The sequence below is a fragment of the Nicotiana sylvestris genome, chromosome 6 (assembly GCF_000393655.2).
Source record: "Nicotiana sylvestris chromosome 6, ASM39365v2, whole genome shotgun sequence".
Lineage (NCBI taxonomy): Eukaryota > Viridiplantae > Streptophyta > Magnoliopsida > Solanales > Solanaceae > Nicotiana > Nicotiana sylvestris.
In genome coordinates this window covers 110,756,474-110,770,661 of record NC_091062.1, presented here as the reverse complement: position 1 = coordinate 110,770,661, position 14,188 = coordinate 110,756,474, and the positions used below count along the sequence as shown (strand labels likewise).

General features: G+C 39.9%; 1 long non-coding RNA gene across 1 annotated transcript; it reads left to right on the top strand.

Moving 5' to 3' along the window:
• The first annotated feature begins 1,092 nt into the window (after window positions 1-1,092).
• Window positions 1,093-13,600, top strand: LOC104215108 (uncharacterized). Its single transcript, XR_708095.2, has 4 exons — window positions 1,093-1,673; window positions 11,808-11,929; window positions 11,993-12,600; window positions 12,677-13,600. It is a non-coding gene; the product is annotated as an uncharacterized lncRNA (long non-coding RNA).
• Window positions 13,601-14,188: the final 588 nt, after the last annotated feature.

Below are 14,188 nucleotides of genomic sequence, written 5' to 3'. Positions count from 1 at the left end.
ATCAACAGAAGTTAGTCACAATAAAGGAAAAGAGAGAAAGGCAACAAGTTAATCCAAATGCAGAAGTTGATGAAGGATGTGAGCTGCTCAAGACATGGCCGAGGTCACAAGCACTACATGTCCGGTCTTGGTCCGAAACTCTGAAGAAGAACGAGCTAGCACTTGCAACTAGCAAGCGTCAAGGTTCAAAGCTAAAGTCTGCATGAAGAACCATTCAAAACTCAAGATCAAGCTTCAGAAGACTTATAGATAGGAATCTTGTAACTCGTAGTTGATAGGCTTAGCTAGTCATTTTCATGTTTTGATTTTTCATGTAACAACAAGACTGCGGACCAAAACCTCGGCGGAACGGCACCTCGACCAGATCTCCACCTCGGCATACTCTGTCATCTCACTCATTTCTGAACTACACGTGGTCTGATTCCTTTATAGCCAAGGATATGTAGGCAGCCTAGATACCAGGGCTCGGTCACATTCCCCTTTTCTTTTAGTTTTACTCTCTCCAAATAAGGGTCGGGTCAAAAACCTGTCTAGTCAGTCTTTGTATGAAAACTCTGTACGTTTCCAGTCAAAGAGGGGCAGCTATAGACATGTGATTTTTGACTCTCCCTAAGATTTTTCATATTTTAGCTCGTAAACATTTAATTTAGGCATAATATAGATATTTTAAGTAATTTTGACTCTTTTACTTTATTTTATTACAAGAAAAACAAAAAATCACAAAAATAGGTTCATTAAAGTTTTGTAGTCATTTAAAAAAAATCTTAAAAAAATATATACAACAGTAGTATCATATTTTATTTTAATATGATATTTGAAAATACCAAAAGTAGATTTGTTTTAATAGTTAGTTTTATTTTAATAATTATTTGAATAGTAGGAATAATTAATAAATGGGCCCGTATTTTTAATCTCGTTCGCAGCAAAAGAATAGAGCTTGGGCTCGAGCAACCCATCTTTAGGCCTAATTTTGGACCTAGCCCACAATTGTCAAGCCCATAATTCCTAGGCCCATACCCCTTAACCTAAAATCCTACCAAAAACCTAGACTATAAAATAAAAAAATAACGAAAAGAAGGGGAGGAACGAAAAAAAGCTGAAACAAAACAAAAGATGCGCAGCCTGGGACGATCCCTTTCGTTCCTCCTGAAAAATCAACGCCAAAAAGGAACACAAAAATAACGAAGAGGGCTGGAACGGAGGCTGAAAAGCTGAAGGTTGCGCATCTTCTTCTTCAATACCCCCCCTGGTTCTGAAACTTCAACAACGAACAAAAGGAAAGGGGAACGAAAAAGTCAAACAAAAACAGGTTGCGCAGCCTTAGCAGCAGAACGACCCCCCCCCCTTGCGCGTCATCGTCTCCAACGACCCCTGCACGCAAAAACAGCCAGCCTCCATAGCCGCTGAACTTCAAGAGCGAACCAACTTGTTCATCTTTGGTTTCAACACGACGGACTAACCAAACTTCAACCCCAAATCGATACTCCCCGTCATGGAGTTTGCTGGTTTCGTCTTCTAGTTTAGTTCGAGTTTTCCGTTGAGATTCGAGGTCGCCGGAGGTCATTGTGCAAGGAGTCTGTGTAAGTCAAGGCAGTCGTGGTTTTGTTCATGATATTGTCCGTTCATATGTTTCAGATTTGTCCAAGCATTCACATTTCAGATTCAATATTAAGGTTCATTTCTTTTCGCTAATCCTACTTGATTCGTATTTATGTTCCCTTATTTCTAATATCTGTTTTTGTTTTGATTGCTTCTTTGTTGTTTTGTTGCCTAAGTAATTCATGCTTTATAGTCAACTACTTGAAAATACTACTGTATTGGCTAAGATGAAGAAGCCAACATCATATTCTTCGTTGTTTATCATTTAACTATTTGGCTTGCTTCTAAAGGGTTGATTGATTGCTCTATTCAATTAATTCCATGTGTGTGATGATTAGTTAATAAAGATATAGCATCAATGTGTTAATTAAGAGAAGGATAAAGGAATAGATATTAGTTGGGTCGTGGGAGTGGTTTTAGATGAGATAGAAATCTGGTTACAATTGTGAATTAAATGGGTTGGAGCTTTCGTCACAGTCACCACATGTGAATTGGATTTAACATTGATTTTACCTTTATTTCGCCCGTTTAACCGCTAGGAACACACTTAGGCCGACCACACTCGGGTAAGCAAACCTTTCAGGGCGTAATAAATAATCGTGGTCATGGGTACGGTTCCTGTGGCATGGTCACGACATGTAAATCTCAAATCGGGGTGTGCCATCAATTAAATTTTTCATGAACCTTGTTTAATTAACTTTGTTTTAATCCTTAGAAATCGAGGCGTGCCATTTAGTTGAATTTTCCATGGCCTTCGCAAACTTGAAAGTGCGTAGTTTACCTTAGGCGCGTTAGTTATATAATTATCATGGCTATTAAAAACCGGGGTGCATTTCATGTGACCCGGTTCCAATTTCCAATAAGGTTAAATAGAGCGTGTTGTGAACCACGGGTGCATTTCATGTGGCGTGGCTTGCAATATGTTTTAAATAACCTTGAATTAATTCTTTAAATAAATAAAGGCGGTTTTAAAACTAAAATTTGCACATAAGTTCAAAACTGTTTAAAATCCGATAATTAAGCCGAATATAACAGTTGAGCGACCGTGCTAGAACCACGGAGCTTGGGAGTGCCTAACAACTTCTCCCGGGTTAACAGAATTCCTTACCCGGATTTCTGGTTCGTGGACTGTTAAACAGAGTCAATTTTTTCCTCGATTCGGGATTGGAACCGGTGACTTGGGACACCATAAATCTCCCAAATGGTGACTCTGAATCTTTAAATGAAATAAATCCCGTTTCGATTGTCCTTTAATTGGAAAAACTCCCTTTACTTGTACCCTTCCCGGGGGTGTAGGTGAAAAAAGGAGGTGTGACAGAAATCATGTTAAAAGATGTTAATGATTGAAGAAAATAGTTAAAAATGACTTACAATTGATTTGGAGAAGAAAGGTTGTTTGAAAAATCGCCTCTTATGTTTTTGGGTTTTGAAAAATGCAAAATGACTAAAGATCCCGTCTATTTATAACCCTCTCAGACCCCCTGTGTGGACCACACAAAATGGACTGCGGCCGCACAGGCCTTCCTGAGGGTACTGCGGTACAGAGCCTTGTGCAGACCGCACAAAGTCGACTGCGGCCGCACAATAGCGCCCTGTGCGGACCGCACAAAGTCGACCGCGGCCGCACAGCCTCCACCGTGCACCGCACAAGATCGACCGCGGACTGCACTGGTGGGTTTAGAGACCTGTAACTTCTGGTTTTAAGTTTAAAACATCCCGAAACCTACCCGAGCCCTCGGAACTCCAAACCAAGTGTGCATACTAACTCAAAAATATCATATGGACCTACTCGTGCGATCACAACATCAAAATAACATGTAAAATCATGAATTAAACCTCAAAACTCAACATTTTCATCAAGAACTCTCAAAGTTCATAACTCCTCAACCGGAAGTCCAATTCACGTCAAATAAACTCAGTTTTTTACCAAACTTCACAAAAACATCTTAAATCATATATAAGACCTGTACCGGGCGCCGGAACCAAAATACAATCCCGATACCATCATGTTTTAAGCAAATTTTATTTCAATTTTCCTTAAACAATTTCTTTTAAAAATTCATTTCTCGGGCTTGGGACCTCGGAATTCGATTTCGGGCATACGCCCAAGTCCCACATTTTCCTACGGACCCCTCTGGGACCGTCAAATCACGGGTCCGGGTCCGTTTACCCAAAACGTTGACCGAAGTCAAATTTATTCATTACAGTCAAAACTTATCATTTTTCACAGATTTTCACATTTAAGCTTTCCGGCTATGCGCCCGGACTGCACACACAAATTGAGGTGGTGCTAAGGGAGGTTTTTAGGGCCTTAAAATGTAGAATTTCATTGCAACACAAGTGATGACCTTTTGGGTCATCACAGGATATGCTTTCAACAAGTAGAGTGACGAAAAACAGTAGAAATGCCCCTAAGAGTCTCAATAGGTCGGAACAAGACCCCAAATATGGCATACAACCCATAATATAGTATAAATAACTAAAGTATGGAATATCATAAGGTTCCAAATCAAATACGCGGCTTAATAGTCGCTACGGGACGGACCAAGTCACAAATCCCTACCGGTGCATGCCCACACGCTCGTCACCTAGCATGTGCATCACCGCATTTATCAAAACAAGTCAAATACCGGGGTTTGTACCCTCAGTTCCAGATTTACAATGGTTACTTACCTCAAACCGGTGAAAATGCTACTTTGCGATGCCTTTTCCCCTCGAATCGGCCTCCACTCGCGTCGAATCTATCCAAAATCCTTACCTCAATGAAGTTCCCTTGAAATCCCTCTTCAAAATAGTCCAAAAAGCGCCAAAACCGACATAGAAATGGTGAAATAGCTCAAAAATCGCGAAGGAACCTTTTATACCTTCTGGCCCAGGCATTTTTGTATCTGCGGCCATATACCCGCTTCTACGGTACCGCATTTGCGGCCAAAGAACCGCTTCTACGATTTTCACTAACTCTGCCCCGATCTGCATCTGCGATGCATCAACCACACCTGCGCCTTTGAAGGTGCGGTCCACTAACCGCTTCTGCGGTTTCCTGCCTCCCTAGCTTCATTCCGCTTCTGCGGCTCCCTTTTCACACCTGTGGTCCCCAATCCGCAGGTACGGAAATACCAGAAGTAGAAAAATCTGCTACTTCAACAAAATCTCCAAAAATCCAATTCAAGCCTAAACCTACTCCGGACCTCCAAAACTCATTCCGATCATGCTCCTAAGACCCAAATCACCTCCCAAAGCTATCTGAACCATCGAAACTCACATTCGAGCCCTCAAACACATAAGTCAACATCCGGTTGACTTTTCCAACTTAAGCTTCCTCAAAAGAGACTAAGTGTCTCAAACCTTACCAAATCCTTTCCGAACCCGAACCAATCAACTCGATCACATATAAAACCATTAAACAAAGCAATAAGAAGTGGAAATGGGGAAAATGGAGCGGTAACTCATGAGACGACTGGCCGAGTCATCACATAATCTCCCGTAACTCACATAAGAAATAATATGCAAATATACTCTAAAACATGCATTTTTTATCATTTATCACTACCCCACACTTAAAATCTTGCTCGTCCTCAAGCAACTTAAAATTAAGCACATCGGCAAGTAACACAGTTCCTAAACATACTCAAGTATCATATCAATGACAATGATTTATATAAACACTTAGAACCCGACATAAGCACTCTTCACACTTTTCCTTATTATTAGACCAATGCCAAGACTAATTAAAATATTTATGTGACTCTTCTAACATCCTAGCCTCAAAAATTGACTCCACTACATTCCTTTATATGACTCGCTTCTTGTGCCAACTAAAGATATGAGTTCTTTACTAATCTGTCGTAAAGCATTTTCCCCCACCAACAAAGTAAAGAGAGTACAGTCTGCACACTCAAATATAAATTCAAGTATAATTTAAGGACTCACATATTGAAAGAATTCTCTCGCTCTAGCAGAGAAACTCATATGCCACCCATGTTCGTACCATATGTTTGCCTGTACTGTAAGACTCAACTAATTTAAGCTTGTAAAATCTAGGATAAAGTAGGACTTTATAGGTTGTAATGTAGGCTAATATACGGGTATGATATATATATATATAATATATATATGGAGAGAGAGAGAGAGAGAGGAAAATAGTGACTAACCCTCCTAAGCACTTTAATACACCACGCTTTCAAGCACATTCTTGTCATGACCAATTCAATATTTTGCCATGAAACCATACACAATTAAGCCTTTCTTCATTAATCACATTAGAAAATATAGATATTCACTAGCCCAAACAAAGATATGGGAGGTGTCATTCATAATTATTCTTTTTTTATTTCTTTTGTTTTGTTTTTGTTTTTTTTCACTCTCCTTAATTTGGTATTTCCGGCTAGTAAGGCTTTTACCCACAAATGCACCTTGTCGTACTTTCTATATGGTTCCACTCAAAAGCTACCCAATCTCTTTCTTTACTCTTTCAGCAACTTAATTGATTTCGAAGGTAAAGGGTGAACAAAATAGGGGTTGACCCGTAATATGGGTGCCAAAGTAAGCGCTCTACAAGCTCAAAAGGGCTTACTACGGATAATGTTATCAATGGTAGGCAAATAGGCTCAAGGGTCAATCAAAAAAATGCCTATATCATTTCCTAAACTCACAAGACTTAATCCTTTTACTTCGACTCACACACGGGGCAAGTTCTAGACTAACAAGGGATGGCATAGGGTACAACCAAAATCTCATCTCACACAATGTACATGACTTACTCAGGACGGCTTAGACCCGACTCTCAAGTTAAAGCAACTAGCACAGTCATCATATAATCCAAACACTAGGAAGTAACAACAAGAGTCAACAGATGAGCCCAAGTGTCAAAATAAAGTCACATATAGTCTCAAGGCATATAGTCACAAGAATCAAGAAGAAACTACTCACCACAAATGCTCCATCTCTAAGCCCCGATATAAACTATGTTAATAACATAGACACTCAAGTTCTTCCCATTCCATTATCAGTTGAAAAAAAAAAAGAAACAAAAAAATCTTTTTGTATTTTTCTTTAGACTTTAAACCCTCAAGAAAAATGTGTAGGAAGTCCATCGTCGGGAAAAGTCCAAATTTTTTTAAAAAATTTTACCTACAAAAAATTTACTACCAGGTTCAAAGAGTCATCTCTTAGAAAAGAACTGTGGCCATAAGAAAAACCAAGAGGGATTATTTCTACCTAATTTTTTTAATTTTTTTTCAACACAAATAAAAATATACAACTAAAATAGCATAGTAAATCACCCAAAAAGTCTCTTCACCCCATACTTAAAATTGTGCATTGTCCTTAGTGCACACCCATAAATACAAGAGGGTAAAAGAAACTCTCTGGTAGGCCAAAGGCCAAAGCATTAGCAGCTTATGGGATACTCAGACTTCTCTCAGACTTGGTTCTTTGTACGGGCACCCTACACTTTGTTCTAACCATCTCGCTTGATTTTTCTTCCTTCCAATGGCTTTGCTTCCTGTGCTCCTAGAAAATCATATAACGACACTACAAAAATGATACAATACAAAATTAAATTTAAAAAAAAAAACTACAAATAAAAGAAAGCAATAAAGATGGTTTGACTCCCAACAAGTGCCTGATTTAACGTTGCGGCACGACGTGCATCACTTTTTGTCTCTACCTCGAGCTTATGAATTGAACCCCTAATTTGGCTTCAAGTTTTCGGTTATGCTCCAGGGATTGTGGAACAAATCTAACTGGCCCAAGAAAATACTGCACTTCTTGCCCTTGACATGAGATGTGTAATCCTGACTTTTTGGAACGAAAATTTTCAGAGTATAGAGACCTTGTTCCTCATTCCTTGATTCCTCAATTGGCTTGGATAGCTCTATTTTCATATTATCATCCAAACACAATGTGAAAAAAATACTTAGAGTGAGGATCAATGTGCTGAAATACATAAACTCCAGGACATTCAACATCCTCAACACTAATGACACTAGAATCAACAAAATTTGTATTCTCACTATACTTGGCTGACTCTGGCATCACGTCTTCAACATCGGCATCCTCAAATTCTAGTTGGCTCAATTGTTGGTATTCTACTCTAACCTCCTCCGTCAGAGTGTCAACTACTGACTCTAATTTATATTGCTTTCGGCAACTATCCACCATATTGACTTGTTGAACATTCAAAGCTTCTACTATTTGACTTACTCGAGCCTTCAAATTGTGAATAATTGCCTCTTGCCTTTGAATCCGTAATTGTGTGTCATTATTTTATTCCGCAAGGCACCTTAGCATATCCTTAATCTCCTTTAGGTTAGCATCCACCGGTTCTTTGTTCCTATTAACTTCAAAGATAAAAGTAGAACCTTCATAATAAGGGGTGGAGGGAGGATAAGAAATATAAGTGCAACCATGAAAGTGGCCATTTTGACAACCACACATATCACATACATTCCACACATGAGATTGAGTTGGTGCACATAACTCGCTCTCTGGAATATTTTGATAATTCTGCAACGGGTGGTTTCCTTCACAATATAAATAAGGATCAAAAGAAGAATTACCAACACCTAAACTCCTATAATTCCAAGATTTCATGTTTCTTAAATCAAAAATAAAAAGGTCAGACTTGACACTAAGCGATATTTACAGCCACAACTGCATCGTTAATTTCCTGGCAACGACGCCAAAATTTAATCACGCCCAACTCGAGTCCTAAAAAGGATAAGCGGTCGCTGCAAATATAATCCGGTCTAAGAGTCCGGAGTCGAATCCCACAGATAACTAAGATTTCGCTATAACTGTTCAATATCTCCAATAAGGCAAGCTCGAATAATTTCTAAGTTATAAATATTAATATTCTTATATATAACTATCTAACTAACAAATTAAAATAGTAAGTTTACAACTAAAGCTATAAAGGGTTGGAGACTAAATTAAGGAGGTCTAGAGTTATGGTTTCTCCAATTGTCGGAATTCTTCTCGCTAAGTCTCCTACAATTTTGCCTAAGTATTATCTACTGATCATGAGCACTCAACTTATCGTAATTCTCTCTCTATCAACTACAATAATGTACTAGTCATATTCTCTCGAATTACGCTAGCTCGAACTTTTTTTACCGTTCACTATAATCATGTCAAAGCTTCGTTATCTCTAATCCCGCTTTTAAACCCGTTGCATTGATCTCTCATATACCTTAGGATTGACATTGTTCAACAACCACCTAAATATGTATCCTTTCTCAAGCAACACCTAATAAATAGATATAGTCAATCGATGGTCATTCAATCATCGGAAATAAGCACGTAGATGAACAAGTAGATAAATCCAAAGGTCAAATTATATTAGAACATAACAAGAATTCATCCTCCAAGAGGTTCCATCAAAACTCTAAATAATAAATTAGCTATTCATAAAAGTATTTGAAAACACAATACTCAAATTCATAACCAACAATAAAAATAGGAAGAAGAAAGGAAAAACTCGTGGTTGAATCTTCCTCCTTGCTCCTAGCGTATTCTTGCCTCCTTGGGTATTGTCTAACCCTAAAGTAGTGTCTCTTGCTTCAAAAGGACATTTTATGATGTATTTATATCCATTAGGGTTGATGTGGGGCGTCTTTGATCTCTTCTGACTCGAAAAGGACACGTTATGTCGCGTGCTAGAGTTGGTGCAACGCGCGAGTTCTAGCACGCTCCCAGCTATTTTTTCTTTTTCTTTGTTCTTTCGTGTGCCAGGTCCAGTTCCAACCTCCATACTTTGCTGTTTTTGGTTCATCTCCTATGCCATTTCGCGCCTACCTTCATGCAATGCACCAATTGTGGCGCGCTCCCAAGTCTTGTATCTCTATTCTTTTTGCATCAAATCATCTAATTATTGCCAACTTCCATCCAAATTCATTCCTACACACAATAAACATGTAATGAGCATATTATATATTTATAAACATGTAATCTCCCACAACTCACATAAGAAGTAATATGTAAACATACTCAAAACACATGCATTTTTCTCATTTATCATGCCGCTATTGTTAGATGTGGGACATGATCAGAAATGGATCAAATGCATTTGGTTCCGAAATTACTTGAAGATATTAGGCTTAAATGTGTTAAAGTTCAATGTCCACTCATAATAAGAATTAGACAAGCAAGAAATAAGTCTTGTTCTACATGGAATAGATATCATCCATATGATTTGTACAAATTTGAACTTGAGGCTTGCTGGTCGGAATTTCTTGCAAGTCCTAGCGGATCGATCTCCAAAAGTTTTGATGGATGAGCAAACTTGTCGTGCCTGCATAATTCCTAGTGGATCGCTGGGATTTTATATTCAAAATTGTGTCATAACTTTGAAAAGACTTGTTCACAAATATTGGTGGATTGCCCGAAGTTCTAATACATGTGTTTACCTCGAAAATACGAGTAACAATAAACTTGATTAGTGGTTTTAAAGATATGTGATTTAGTTCAATACCAATTGATAATCAAGAAATATGAAGTAGAAATGAAAGAAATAAGTGAATCAAACCAATGTTACTCAGCAGTAGCGACCTCGAGCTTAGCGACCTCGAGGTGGGTCTAGAGCAATAATTAAGCAACAAAAGTAAAGTAAGAGTAGTAGAGCTAAAGGATAGTGCTGATGAACAGTAGGTGAAAAGATAGAGTATATATTCTTTACTCAAATACTAGATAATTTTACAAATGATTGGGGTCACCTATATATCATAGGGGGAACCCTAAAAAAGGTATATTTCTATTTACAGTAAGGAATATTTTGGCATATCTGTCTAACCGCCTAGTACGGGATTGTACAATCCTATTTCGGGATTTGCACCATGAACTTGGGGACGTGGCAAGAATCTATCTCATTGTTATAAATCTATAACAGTACTATTTCGGGGTCGAGCATACTTGGCCCCGGTGTTCCTTGTACTCCTATATCCGATTATTGTATTCTGTCTTCGAGATCGAGTCTGGTCCACCGGACTCGAACTCGATCTCGCTCGGAATCGGGCTTAGGACAGATCCTCGAGCCTATAAGTTGGAGGCATATAATTTTGACCGTATACAGATAGTCCCTGCATTTCTTAGAATAGGATGATAAGAAACGATTTGATCTTTGATGCTCCATAACCTCGATTCCAATGCGTCGATTCTGATGTCAATCTCATGATGTCAGCGGCTGAAGTGACTAAAAGGTCGCATTCGTGCAGTTCCCAAAGTTATTAATTGGAGGCGGCTGACGGTCGGCTATTCAGCTTCCTCAATACGCTTGAGTATCCTCTATAAATATGACAACTTCACCATTTCACAAACTTTACTTCTCTAATTGTTTTCAAAATTTCATTTGCTCCTTCAACTTCTCTGAGCTCATCCTTCTCTTTATCCTGCCTTTGATTCATCTCCTCTTTTAATTTCTACACCATAATGGCCAAAACATCTAAATCTGTTCCACAAAAAGAAAACGCCTCTCCATCATCGTGACCAGCCAAAAGTAAAACGGTAGTGTCACCTCGTATCGAGGAGTGTATTCCCCCGCTGTGTGAAATAACATCCACTTTCAAAATTGAAAACCCTGTATCGACACCAGGTCGATGTGAGCCTATGTCCCGATACGTCTGTTTAATAATCGAAGATGAGCTTGAGCAGGTAAAAGAGGACTACAACTAGGGGGAAAAAGATGTAATGATCCCTTCCCCCGAGGAGGACATCACTACATATAAAGCGGGGTACTTGAGCGTGTATACCTACCCATTCACGATGTGCCCCGCAAAATCCAGCTCTAGGTCACATAGATCCAGTTATTCTCGACTTCTGCCAACGATACCAAGTGACGCTTGGCCAGTTCTACCCTTCATTCTGGCGAATTGTTCATTTGATCAGACTCTTCTCGAGCCAGGTCGAGGGTATGCCCTTCACCCTCGACCATCTAATCAGTATGTACAGTCTTCAACTTTACCGAGGTGGCTTGATAAAACTGCAACACCGATCCTCGAAATCTCTGTTCTCCAGCATCAATGAGGACAAAGACCGAGGATAGATGAGCCGGTTTGTCCTAGTTAGGACCTCCGACCTGATTCCTGCTGAGAGGATGCCATTCCCCGAAGAATGGAGCATGAAACATAAATACATAGTAACTTTATAACTTGCTTCACTTTTTCTTTCATGATTTTATCTTTTTCTTAATCTAACCCTTTTTGATGGTGTAGATGTTGCTTGGTTTCCTGGAGCAGTCCCAGACCTCGAAGGTTGGGTCCGCAAACTGGCCTCTACTTCTTCATATATGGAGTGTTGCTAGTGTGATTTAGCCGATGGGAGGCAAAAAACTGCGGTGAGTTTTCTTGTTTGTTTACCTGTGTTTCTCAATGAAATACTTATTTTTGTTTTTATGCAGGCCTTGGAGACGTCGTTGCTATACGGTCGCCCCCGCCTGGTGAAGAAGAGATCCCAAAGCCTCCCAAAGATAAGAAAAGAAAGAGGGGGTTGCCTGCAAATCCCCCGAAGCCCAAGACGAAAACGGCCCAATGCCTTCGAGATCAGGAAGAGGAAGAAGATGACGACTGCCTGTTGGTAGCTCATAAAAGAGGAAGCGTCGATGCTTCGAAGTCTACCGAACCGGTGGTGGTAGATGTGGTTCCTTTTAAAACCGAAGAGACCTCCAAGGGGAGTTTAAGAAAAGTCCCCAAGCCATCAGGCAGCAAAAGAGAACCTTGTTTTGGAGGTCATTTGGAAGGTGAGACTGAGGGGCCCTGTCCCAAGCCCCTTTAAATAGAAGAGAACGCCCCAAGTGGATCACTTGGGGTAATTAATGTGGATGATTCGCCGCCTGGCCCCGAGTTCTCTGAGGGGCAATTTCGAGATGCTCAGAACATGAGAACTCCCAATGTGGGGACGAGCCACGAAGGGCTTGATATCTTTCGAAAATTCCTTGATGGGATCGAGGATGGCCCCAACCCAGATGCTTTTTTTGTTTTCGACGAAGCCCTGCAGCACTTTAAACAAGTAAGTTTTTGTCTTTGAAATCACGCATGTGCTTTATCCTTATTGTTCTGAGTCTAAACTATCCCCTTTTATGAAGGTTGTCATTCTCTATAAGAAAGCATTCTCCAAATCTCGAACTGATCTTGCTCGATGTGAGGCCGAGCTTATGAAGATCTCGGAAGAGAGGGACAGTCTTAAAACCCTCTATGTCAAGAAAGAGGAGGATATCAGCAATCTTCGAGACGTACTAGCAAAGGCTCGCCAAGAGCAGACCGAGCTTACCGAAAAGGCAATATTCCCACTGAAGTTTTGTTATGGATTTGCCCGATCGGTTTTCTAACACTTTTACTTTGTAGTTTCAACAGAAGGGCGAGTTGGTAAAGCAGCTTTGAGAGGAGCTCAAGATAAAGGAGGTCGAGACCCTAGGATGGAGGCAAGGCATGGACAGTCTTGCCTCTGAGAAAGAAACTCTTTAGGAGCAGTTGGTTTCACCCGAACGCCAGTTTCAAAGTGTGAAGGAGGAGTGCCTAGCTCGAGGCTGCGAAATTGAGGAGCTTAGAACTAAATTCGTTGCTGAGTTGGCCAAGGCCAAATTTAACACTGAGGCAATTATATCTTCATACCGAGCTGACATTGAAGCAGCTAATGCCCGGGCAAGGGAGATCTTTGTTGTGGCCAAAGTTATGTTATCATGTGCACTTGACCACGCCAGGTGGCAATCCCGAAGGGAAATCCTCGAGGAGGTACATGCTCGCGGCTTGGATATCTCAGCCGATATTGAAAGGGTAAGGACTTTGGAACAAGTGGCTGCCGTTTTGCTTTTCGATGAGGATGACTCAGCCAGTGGCTTTGAGAGCGGAGCAAACGAAGATGACTTCCCCTAGGAGGAGGCTCCCGAAGGTATTGCTCCTGAAGATGCAACTGCCAAATTTACGGCTCCAGAGTAGCTTTAGGTTTCTTTTTATTTTAGTGTTTTTTGTGCAAGCACCCCTTGTGTAAATATCTTTTGTAATCATCTCTTGGAAATACAAAAGGATCTCTTTGTCTCATTTTTGACTTGTGTTGAATTTCACTTTGTCCTTATTTGTGGAAAAATTCGATTGCATAACTCAAATGATCAGTTCGAGTACTGGTTTGGACCCAGAACATAATAAATCCTTAGGTTTTTATTGATCAATATAATACCCCTTAAGGTTTCGTTAATTCTCGAGCTAAGTTTAAATTGATTTGATGTGAGCTCGGGATGTCAGGACTCTTGAGTCCGAGTTGAGTGAGAGAAAGGTCTCATATTCTATATATTTTGACCCTTAGGCTCTTTTAGATCGACCCTTAGGCTTTTTTAGATCGGCCCTTAGGCTCTTTTAGATCAGCCCTTAGGCTCTTTAAGTCTGGCCAATTTGGCCTCTAGAATGACTACATAATTTTCCCTCTTTTTGTATAAAAGACTTAGTGAAAATTTAATTATGCCTTAGCATGTGTTTTTTGTACCCATTGGGTTTTTCGAAGGTTTGATGAATCGGAACCTTATTAATAATTTGTTTGTGTAAAGATAATCGAATACCTCTTGAGGGTTTTTCGATGGCTGACGTTATCGAAGCCTCTAGATTAT